This window comes from Artibeus jamaicensis, unplaced genomic scaffold, assembly GCF_021234435.1.
Source record: "Artibeus jamaicensis isolate MK-2021 breed Jamaican fruit bat unplaced genomic scaffold, CSHL_Jam_final contig_464, whole genome shotgun sequence".
Lineage (NCBI taxonomy): Eukaryota > Metazoa > Chordata > Mammalia > Chiroptera > Phyllostomidae > Artibeus > Artibeus jamaicensis.
In genome coordinates, this window is record NW_026521842.1 from 4,295,198 (window position 1) to 4,305,746 (window position 10,549).

Consider the following 10,549-nt stretch of genomic DNA (forward strand, 5'->3'; position numbering starts at 1 on the left):
TGCGTGGACCCAGGGGTCATTGCCACGCCCAGTGGCCCGTAGGTTGACACTGCCAGTGGCCCATAGGTTCGGAAGACTCATCTTCGCTGTTGGTGATGTGGATGCTGCTGTCTTTTCTGTTGCTGGGCAGTAGGCCACTGTCAGAATGTGCCACAGTGGTTCACCTATTCACTGCCGGTGGACATGGGGCTCTTATCAATGAAGCCGCTGCAGATGTTTCTGTGCAAGTCTTTTGGTGACCTATGCACTCATTTCTCTCGGGCATCTCAGGGAGGGGAATTGCTGATCGGTTTTGCGTGTCCTTGCAGCATTTCAGACCCCATGGGCCGCGGGTGGCAGTCCAGCTGCCCCGCCTCACCTTCCACCCTCACTACTCGGGCAGCGTGAGCTGTAGCTCTGTGATCTGACTCACGTTTATCTGGTGAGTTAGATGTTGCATGATATTCTCTATGCTTCTGGACCTTCCTCTGTATCTTTTATGGAAGTGCCCGTTCCAAGCTTTTGACGAGCTTTTCACCTGGCTGGGCTTTTTTCCTTATTCTTACTGATTTGTGGGAGCTTGTTGCATGTTCGGGATATGCTCCTCCCTTATCAGTTACCTGTAATTTGCATATCTTCTCCCAGGCTGCAGCCTGTCTTTTTGGTTTCTTACCGGCACCCTTTGATGAACAGAAGTTTTGCATTTTGATGAAGTCTGTTGTACCACTTGTCTCTGTGGCAGTGGCACCCGGGTCCTGTTTCAGAAGCTCTTGCCGGCTGCAGTGTCCTCGGCACACCATAAAGTATGCATTCGCCTGTGTTCCGTTTCTTCAGCCCCTGCAAACTTCACACAGTCAGGAGGTCTCTCTCTCTCTAGTCACTGTGCCCAGCCCTGGCCCAGCGTGGGGGCTCCCCAGATATGTGGCCGACAGAGTCACTGGGTTTGCCCCTCAAAGCCCAGGCTGCTCCTCACTGTCTCCTGCCTCGCTGCCCAGATAAGAAAAGGCGCAGCCCTTTGATGGAGCTCCCAGGTTCTGAGGGCAGGACTGTGGAGAGGACTTCCAGCTGCCCCGTGATAACTGCCCCTGACAGCTTCCCCAGGGAGCTCGTCTTGACTCAAGTCACCGCCCAGCCTGGTCCAGACACCAGGGCATCCCTGGGAGCTCAGATCTTCCCCGGAGGGAAGATCAAAGACCCAGCACCACTTAAGAGACAGGAATTTGGGTTGTGGAGATAATTGGGTCACGGGGTGAGTGAGCAGAGATAACTGGGGAGATTACGGGGTCACTCGAAGCCCTAACTCCCTGAACATGTGAGGCTCTGCCAGACCCTCCCATCCCGGGGTTCTGGCTGGACTAGAAGCCCGGTTTGGAGAACTCAAAGGGACCAAAGTCACCAGGTGTCCACAAACCCGAAAGGAGATCACAGAGAATTCGGAAATCCCGTGTCTGGGGCCGGAGCCCGTACGAGCCCAACAACTCTGGGAAACTGCCCGGCAGAGCCCATTAAATCTAAGCGTGTGTGTGGCTCCCATGTGCGGCACATCTCTCCTGGCGCAGACCCCACGGAACAGCGCCCACGCCTTCACCAAAGCACGTGCTGGGACATTCGTAGCAATACTAATAGCCCTGGACTGGAAACAACTCCAGCGCCCACCCACAGCATTGGTACATACATTGGAGTCTATCCACGCGACAGAACACTCCAGACCGGTGAAAATGACATTCCCTCACTACACGCACCTCAGAGGAACCTCACAAACACAAGGCCGGGAGAAGGAAGGTAGACAGAGGAGCGGAGATACGCCATGATTCTATTTGTACGAACTCCGAAATCAAATAACCTGACCTGTGCTGTCAGGAGAGGGGTTGCCCCTGCGGTGGAGGGAGTAGGAGGGGCCTGAGGGCGCTCCGGGGACGGGGTCAAGTTCTGCATCTTGACCAGAGGTGGCAACGAGACTGTGCGCAGTCTGCGAAAGGCTGCAGGGGCTCCCTCAGCTCTGTCCGCTGCCGCCCATGGGTCCCACGCTGCAGCCAGGGTTTCTTTTTAGAAGGGAGACTACCTGGCACCAGAGGCACCTCAGCTTGCACCTGGAACCTATCCCTTGGCGAGTAACCTGGCCCTTCTGCCCCTCGCCCTCTTGCCTGTGAAATGGGAGGGGTGCTCCTCCGCCCCTCGGCGTGCGATCGGGATGCTGAAACTGGCCTGCATGCGTTCAAATGACCCGAGGAAACCCCATGGGAAGCCTTAGGAAGCCAGTACCCGCCGAAAGGAATAAATTTAAAAGAAACGTTACATTATTTGACAGGGTGCCCCAGTTTTATTCAAGGACTAAGAAATGAGGATTAAAACAAGCTCAACAGAACAAAGCTGCGGAGCACGGAACAGACTTCCCTTTCAACCCACAGACAGGCTATTTATTTGAACAAGAACTTGCACACGTCTCTTTTTATCCCCTTTGGAGCATATTTTATGTCACCAAGAATTTCACGGCTATTAAAAGCTGCAAAGGAAAAAATCCTTTTAAAACTGCCTGTTTGTGGCAAAAGGCAGGCAGGTTTTCAATGCAACGAGGATCGAGGATGGCATGAATTCAGAAGGGCCTTTTAAAGTTCCATCAGTTCTGAGGATGGCCCACAGAATTGATGGAAACTGCTCACACACCCTGACCTGGACCCAGCAAGGCCACCTCTGGGTCCCTCCTCGAACAGAAGGGGCATGTGTGCTCACGAAAGACACACGCTAGAACCCTTGCAGCTGCCGTACCCAGACGCCCATCAGTGGTAAGTAAATCGGGACACAGTCCCACCATGGAGGACTGTACAGCAATGAACGTGAAAACACAGCACGACCATGGTAGGACCGAAAGCAGCTGGACGCAAACACACACACCCTATGTGACTCTGTGGCCCGAAAGCCCACATGGAGCCAAACCACCGAGTGGCGATGGGGGCAGCACAGTGGTTCCCGCAAAGGGGTGGTCGTGGGAAGGGGGCACCATGGGGACTTTGGGGTGGGGTTGTGTTCCATCCCTCAGCCTGGGAGCTGGTATGATGAGTGTGTGTGTGGTGACAGTCACATGGTGCTTTTCTGCATGTGTTCTCTGTTCCAATACAAAGAAAGTCAGTACCCTCCCAGGGTAAGTTTAGAGCACACTTTAAAATGTGGCCTGGATAAATCTTGCATGAAGAGTCGGGAGATCTACCTGAACCTGAACCTAAAGAACCCATGGGAAAGTGAAGGCTGATATGGCCAGGCTCACACCAGACAACACACACAGAACCCCAGTGACAGGGTCTTCCTCTCACACTAGCCCCAGCCCTGCCCCAGGGCCACACGCCCAGCTGGTCCACAAGGGATGTTTGAAGAAGGGATGTTTCTAAGCAGAGCTCTTCGTGGAACCACCTTCTGGCCACGAGAGAGGAGGCTGGCTTTGCAGCAGGCTGTGGAGGTGCAGTGTCTGGAGCCAGAAGCAATTGTCTCAACTGTCCTGTGAGCGCCGAGGACAGAAGGGAGGCTGAGGCCACTTTGCAAAAAGCTAGTCAAGGTGCTGCTGGAAAGAGATTTTGCAGGTGTGACTTAAATCTGTGTTGGTTAGTACAGGGGAGAGATTATACTGGGTGGGCCTGGCCTAATCAGTAGCAAGGACTTTATAAAAGGATGTAGATCTTCCCTGAAGGAGAGACTCCAATCGCAATCGCAGCACCTTCAGTTTTCTCTTCTGTATCTACAGATCCTCCTTCCTTCATGTCCAATGCCCGGGGACAACAAGCTTCACCCACCCACGGGCCCCAGCTGGCTTGTCATCTCCATTCCTGACTCCCTGTGCTTCCGACTCTGGACATGCTCAGCCCCCACAACAGGGTAAGCCGGCACCTTGTGATGAGTCTGTCCCTCCACCCATCCTTCTCCACACTGCGACCTCTACTTCTGCATCCGCGTGGGCTGCCAAAAAGTCCATTTAGTTTTTTTCTGTAAAATAAAAGACACAGTGTTCATTTTCACCAATAACTTTATTGATTTGAATATTTTTAGTATGTTGGCTATCTCCCATGTGGCATAACATTGATTGTTCTCAATTAATGTCTCAATTTGATCGCTATCAACTTCAATTATTTTACCCAGCCCTAGAGCATTGTCCAGCGAGAAATTTCCAGCACAAAACTTCGCAAACCATTTTTGACATGTGCGATTGGTCTCAGCACCTTCTCCACACACTGCACAAATCTTTTTTTTTGCATTTCAGTTATGTTTTTACCTTTCTTGACGCAATAAAGCATAATATACCAAAATATTGTGTATTTTCTTCCATCTTCAATAGTAAAATGGCAACACAAAAATTCACAAAATTTCGGTAAGTTTTTGAAATGCATGCTGACATGACAGCTGTCACAATACAATCTAACGAAAGTGTTTCAAATGAAGTTAAACAACTAAGAGCTACTGGAGCCATCATACGGGTTAAAAAAACAAGTGTTTGGGCCAACTCAGCGTATCCGCGTCTACAGGAACACTCGCTCACACGAGTGTCGTCTCCTACTGCTTGGGCTTCTCCGGCCGAGCCCTGGAACCGACGCCTCCGTTCCGCCCCTGGGGGGCACCAGCGAGCACCCACATTCCCCCTCCACACACTCGCAGTAGGCAGCAGTCCCCAGCAGGTTGTCTCACCTGTGCATCTCAGCAGCCTCACCTGTCAGGTGGTGATAATAATAAAGCACCTGCCTCAGAGAGTTACTGTGAGAACTGAATTAGTAAGTATATTTAAAGAAGACTGCCTGCCCAGAAAAAGTACTTTATAAGTACTGGCTGTTATTTCCTACAAACTGTGATGAAAAGATAGTCTATTTCTCTCTCTACGCCAGGGCGGGGGCTGAGCTACATCGGTCTTCCCTACGTCTTGGTCACTCCCAGCAGTGACAGCAGTACTTTTACTGGATCTGATGTCACCTGTGTCTTTTGCCTACTTCACATATTTTTTTATCGACTTTTTGTAACTTAAGTCGTGTTCAGGAGGGCAACCGCAGGTCAGCAAGACAAAAGGGAGCGGCCTCACGTGCCGCCTCTGAGAGGAGCCGTACAGATCGCCGTGGCCCCACACCCTCCTGTGCGAAATCAGAACCCACACGCACCGGGAGAAACACAGTGGGGGCGTTTTTTATTTCTTTTGTTTTCTAAATGTGGTGCATTCTCACTCAATGGCAAACCTGACCTGATCAGACTTGAGGCTCTACTGGCCATTTTTTTCCACTGAGCTTTCATGCCTCACTGAAAAAACAGAAAAAGAAAAGAATAGGCTCCATTAACGACATCAAATAAATCACCATGTAAGCACCATATCGCCTTTCTAAAATCCAAAAAAAGTCAAGATTTCCAAGTTCGTCTGGCTCAAAGTGTTGGTGAAGGTACTGGGAAAACATCTCTCAAAACATAACTAAATGAAGTTCTGAGGGAACTGATGAGTCCACATGCACCCCCAATGAGGAAGCAGCCTGGCGCCCCTACACCGCTCCAGATTCGGATGTTGGCGGGCCCGGCGTGAGCTGCCTTGTCCCGTGGCTGGCAGCTGATGCTGGCGGTCCCCTGAGAGCTCAGTGGGACTGTGGGAGGGAGCACCCGACGCGGCTTCCCCAATATGGTGACTGTCACGTGGCGAGTTGGACTTCTCACGTGGCAGCCCACTTTCCCCAGACGGAGTGTCCTGATAGCGCCAGGTGGGAGCTCCTTTTTCTGGGATGCGGTCTCGGACATCATGCTGCCCTGTTTCTGCTAACTCTCTGGGTTGAGTGGTCACGAGAGGTGGAGATGGAGATCGCACCCGACCGTGAGAGGAGAATCAGAGAGGGCAGCCGTCACGCTCTGAACGGGCCCTGTTTTATGAACTTTAATTTCGGCTGAATTTGTACAAGCATGCACTTTCTTCTAATTAACAAGGAAGACATTTGCATATCTGTTCTCTTTGCAGCATGACGAAGGAGTCCAAAGATCCCAACTGTGTCACCACTGAGGATGCCAGGCCAGGTGAGTCACGGGCCGGCAGAATGACCTTACCAACCCCGACACATGCCACAACTATCTGACCCCTTTCCCTCCACCTCGACCGCTCTCTCAAGCCTCTGTCAGTTCACAGCTGTGCCCGCATGGGAGGCTGGAGTGCTGATTGCAGGGAGGGACCCCACGGAGCCCCCTAACACGCTGTGCTGGAATGGTGACCCTTTGGGAATCTCCCTCCGGCCCTGTCCAGTCCCCTTCCTTCCCCACTCCATCCCACCCCACCCCCAGCTCCCTCCAGACTCCTGTGCTCTGGGAAGTCCAGAAGCCTCCAGTATCCTCCATCCTTCCTTCTCGTGCCAAACAAGGGCCCAGAGGGAGAGCAGCGCCTCAAGGCCGAGGGAAGACGGTCATCCTGGCGTTCGGAGGCCAGCCGTCCCGCTGAGACTTCGCAAGGACAATGCTCGGCAAAACAGCTTAGGAGTTCTAGGTGGTTTCCATGCTCGGAACCTATAACCTTATTTTCTTCTTTTTCCCATGTAGAGAAAACGCCTTGGCTCCCAGCCAGCCTCTGACCAGCAGCTTCTAATTACCCATGTGGAAACAAAAAGGCGGGCTGGAGACAAGCAGGGTGGGGGTGCTGAGTGAGGGGGAGCAGGGGCAGGAAGCCCAGAAACTTTTCTCCTCCCCAGGCCTGGAGGATGCTGTGCTGCAGGCGAGGCGGGGCCAGTGTGGAGAGGCCTGCACCTGTTCACAGAGGCCACGCCCACTGGGTTCCCGGTGACCTGGAAGCCCAGCCCCTTAGGGCAGAGAAGGACCAGTCCCTCCGCCAGGGGTGTATTAGTCAATACGTTGGCTGCTGTAACAAATGGGCGTTTGAAATTCCAGTGGCATCACACAAAGCTTATTTTTCACACTCATTCAGGGACCCAGGCTCCTTTCATCTGTGGTTCTGTGTCCGGGGGCGTCCAGTTTCTCTCTCAGTTCACCCCCATCCCGCCGACGAACAGGGAGGGAAAGGTGGAGAAGGCTCACGGTTCCTGACCACGGGGTTAGCCAGTGCTGCCAGATATGCACGGGAGCCCCATGTATAAATTTAAACTTTCCAGTTGTGACATTTTTAAAAAGTAAAAAAAAGCCCTGGCTGGTGTGGCTCAGTGGACTGAGCACTGGCCTGCAAACCAAAGGGTCACTGGTTTCCCAGTCAGGGCACATGCTCGGGTTTTAGGCCGGGTCCCCAGTAGGGGGAGTGCGAGAGGCAACCACACACTGATGATTCTCTCCCTCCCTTCCCCTTTCTTATTTAAAATAAATAAATAATATCTCTTAAAAATGTATTTTAATATAAAAAGAGGAGGTGGACAGTAATTTTAATAATTTATTTTTAACCCAATATACCCAATATACCCAAAACATCAACATGTGATCAATATAAAAATATGACATTTTACATTCTTTACACTTAGTCTTCAAAATCTGGTGTGTTTGTTATACTTGCACATCTTAATTTGAACGCTAAATTTTCACTGGAAATCCTTGGATCAGTATTTAGAGTTCATAAAATTTATAGTTGAAAAGGTCGATTCGACCACCAAGTTGGCGCAAACAGACCTAGGAGTTTTCTTAACAGCTGAGTCGAGATTTCGTTTTCAAGTTAAAATTAATCAGAGTTAAACAAAACTGAAAATGAGGGCCTGGGCCGCCAGGGCCGCGCTCCCAGTGCTCCGTGGCCGCCCGCGGCTGGTGGAGGCCGCGTAGAGCAGAGCAGCTCTGGAACTCGGGCCAAGTCTGCCGTGACCCCAGGGCCCCTCATTACGGGGGAAAATCTGTGAGAATTACTGCTTCCCCAGGCTCATCTGAGAAAGAAACAACCGTACTGGGAAAATAACAGAGGCTCTGAGAATGCTCATTATCCTTATTTCTCTGTGGCCGTGCCTCTGGTTTCCCAGGGCTCTTGCCTGACAAATGGCAGCGCTGTGTCCCCTGGGCTCCCCCAGGGGAGGGCAGCTTGAATCTCCAACAAGGACAAGCTCAGGTGGGCATCGGTGCCAGGGGACAGCCCGGGCAAGTCCTGGACAGTGTTCCATCGATGGGGAGACTGTAGGTGGGACGCATCACTTTGGAGCAGAGTCAATGCCCTGAGACCCTGCACACCGCCAGGCCACATGGCCATGGAGAATCTGGTTGCAATTACGGTCACTCGAAGTAGGGGGCTCCAGGTCACTCACTGGGTCAGTTACAGAGGGCCACTGCACAAGGACCACAGCTGAGGGCTTAAAACAGCAGAAACAGACTCTCTCCCAAGCCTGGACGGCAGCCATCTGAGCTCAGGTTCTAGGCAGCGTTGGTCCTTCTTCAGCGCCTGCCAGGGACCATTCTGTCTGCTGGAGCCTGGGGTCGTGGGCCCTCCTGAGGGTGCCTTGGCTTGTAGACACACCACTGCAGGCACTGTCTCCATCTTCAAACAACCTCCTCCCTGTGTGTCTGTGTCTAAATGTCCCTCTTCTTATAAGGATGCCAGTCAGATTGGATTTCGTGACCACTCGAATCCAGTCGGAGCTCATCTTCACCTCATTACATCCGCAAAGACCCCACTTCCCCAAAACGGTCGTGTGCACAGGTACCGGGGGTCAGAGCATGAGCCTGTCTTTGGCGAGGAGGGGAAACTCAGGTCCCAGCAGCACTTTACAGTCATCTATTCACTGAGTCTCAGTCCACCCTAGGAGGCTGAGTGTGACCCTGGGACCCCCACTTCACAGACAGGAAAGGGAGGCCTGGGGCGGCAGGAGCCCAGCTTGTCAACCACAGTCCTGCCCCGGCCCCTGCTCCCTCAGCCAGTCCCTCCAGGCACGTCTCGGACTCTCTCGGGATCTCCCAGCTCAGAAACAAGGACACTTGTTTTGCAGGACAATCCATAAAACCCCGGGCAATCCACAGACCCAGGATGCCAATTCTGATGGATTACTAGTCCTTTCCTATGGAATTGACCAGGAATCTGAAAAAGGCCATTTGATATTTCTCTGTTCCTCCCAACCTCAGCCAGCCTGGAACACAAAGTGGAAAACGCCAGACATCACATGTGAAAGTGAGATTTTCCTCTGATCATCCGGGGACGGCTGCCTGTTCCCGCAGAGGCGGGCCCCTGCTTCTGGGGCCCCTTCCCCCAGCCTCAGCTCACCACAGCACCTGCGTGGCCCACGCATGACTCGGCCCAAGTGACAAAGAGAAATTACCCCAAGAGAACAAAACCACAGAGAGCAAGTCGTTCACACTGGGACAGACCCATGAAAGGCACGTGGTCACTGCGTCCATGAGGGAAGACGGTGAGACAGGAGGGCCTTCTGAAATGTCCACAGCACCCCTCCTCACACCTGGGCCGATGGGCTCTGGGGACGGCCTCGATGACAACAGGGCCTTCAGAAGTGACCCTGCTGCCAGATCCCGCACTCCGGGCAGACAGGCAGAGCAGAGTCGGGGCGGCCCCAGAGAGGCCGGTGGCCCTGACCAAGCGACCGAGAGAGGAAGTCCCCTCTGAGTGCACCCACAGCCCTCGGCCCAGCCCCACATGCCCGCGGGAGCCCAGCAGCCGTGTTAGGGGAGCGCTGTGCTGCCAGCGCAGCAGGCGAGGCTGGCATTCTCGGTTGGACTAAAAGCCTGGAGAAACTGCACTGCTCTCATCGCCTGCTCCAAGTACTTCCCTAAACAAAGCCGCTTAGAAAATTCCACAGTGGAAGCAAAGGTGGTCTCTCTCTGCCTGTGGAGAGCGAGGCCCTGAAATCCCAGGCACCTTCTCCAAACAGCCCCTGAGAGGAACCTGGGTGGGTGTAGCTGCCCTGGGAGAATAGAGGGCCCATGGGGGGTGGGGGCGGGCTCAAAAAGGCAGAGTTTTTCCTCCACAGGATAGGAGCTCTTGTCTCCCGACTTGGCAGTGAAATTGAGCATTAAGGAAAAATCAGCCTGGCCAGGTCAGGGTGGAGGTAGAAAGAATTTGGCTTTGGTAGGAAATACAGCAGAGGGCTGAGGGGAGAGATGGGCACCGTCCACCAGGGGCTGGGTCACCCAGAATTAAGGACAGATTACAGCCCTGCAAACCTGGCCTGGGGTTGTCCAGTCTGGGTTTGGAAAACATGGCAGGATTGATTCAGTGGCTTCTCAAAACAGTCGCTTCCTCCCCTGCACCACCACCTCTAAGAAGAGAGAAAAACACACCAGTCAACAAAGGGCTTTAGAAATTGTCCAGTTGGGCACCCCAAAAAGCTGACTCCTGGCTTGCAGGAGGTCCTGGGGGAGCTGTCCTGGGGAGGGAAGGAAGAGAGGAAGGAAGGCCTGGCCGCTGGGAGAAGCTGGGCTGTGCAGCCGTTCAGGACAGGCCTCAGCTGCCCCCTGGGCAGCGGCACGGCTTAGGTGGCCCTTTGGTGGCCCTCCAGAGCCATCCCCTGTTGGAGCGAGAGGTCAGGGCCTTTAAAGCCCCACGTACCTCGGTCATTGGCTGTGAGCTGCCCCTCACTGCCAGAAAGTATTACAAAATTAGGTAAAGCAACTGTACTCACTGGTCTAAGAATTAGCTTAGAGTTGCAATTAT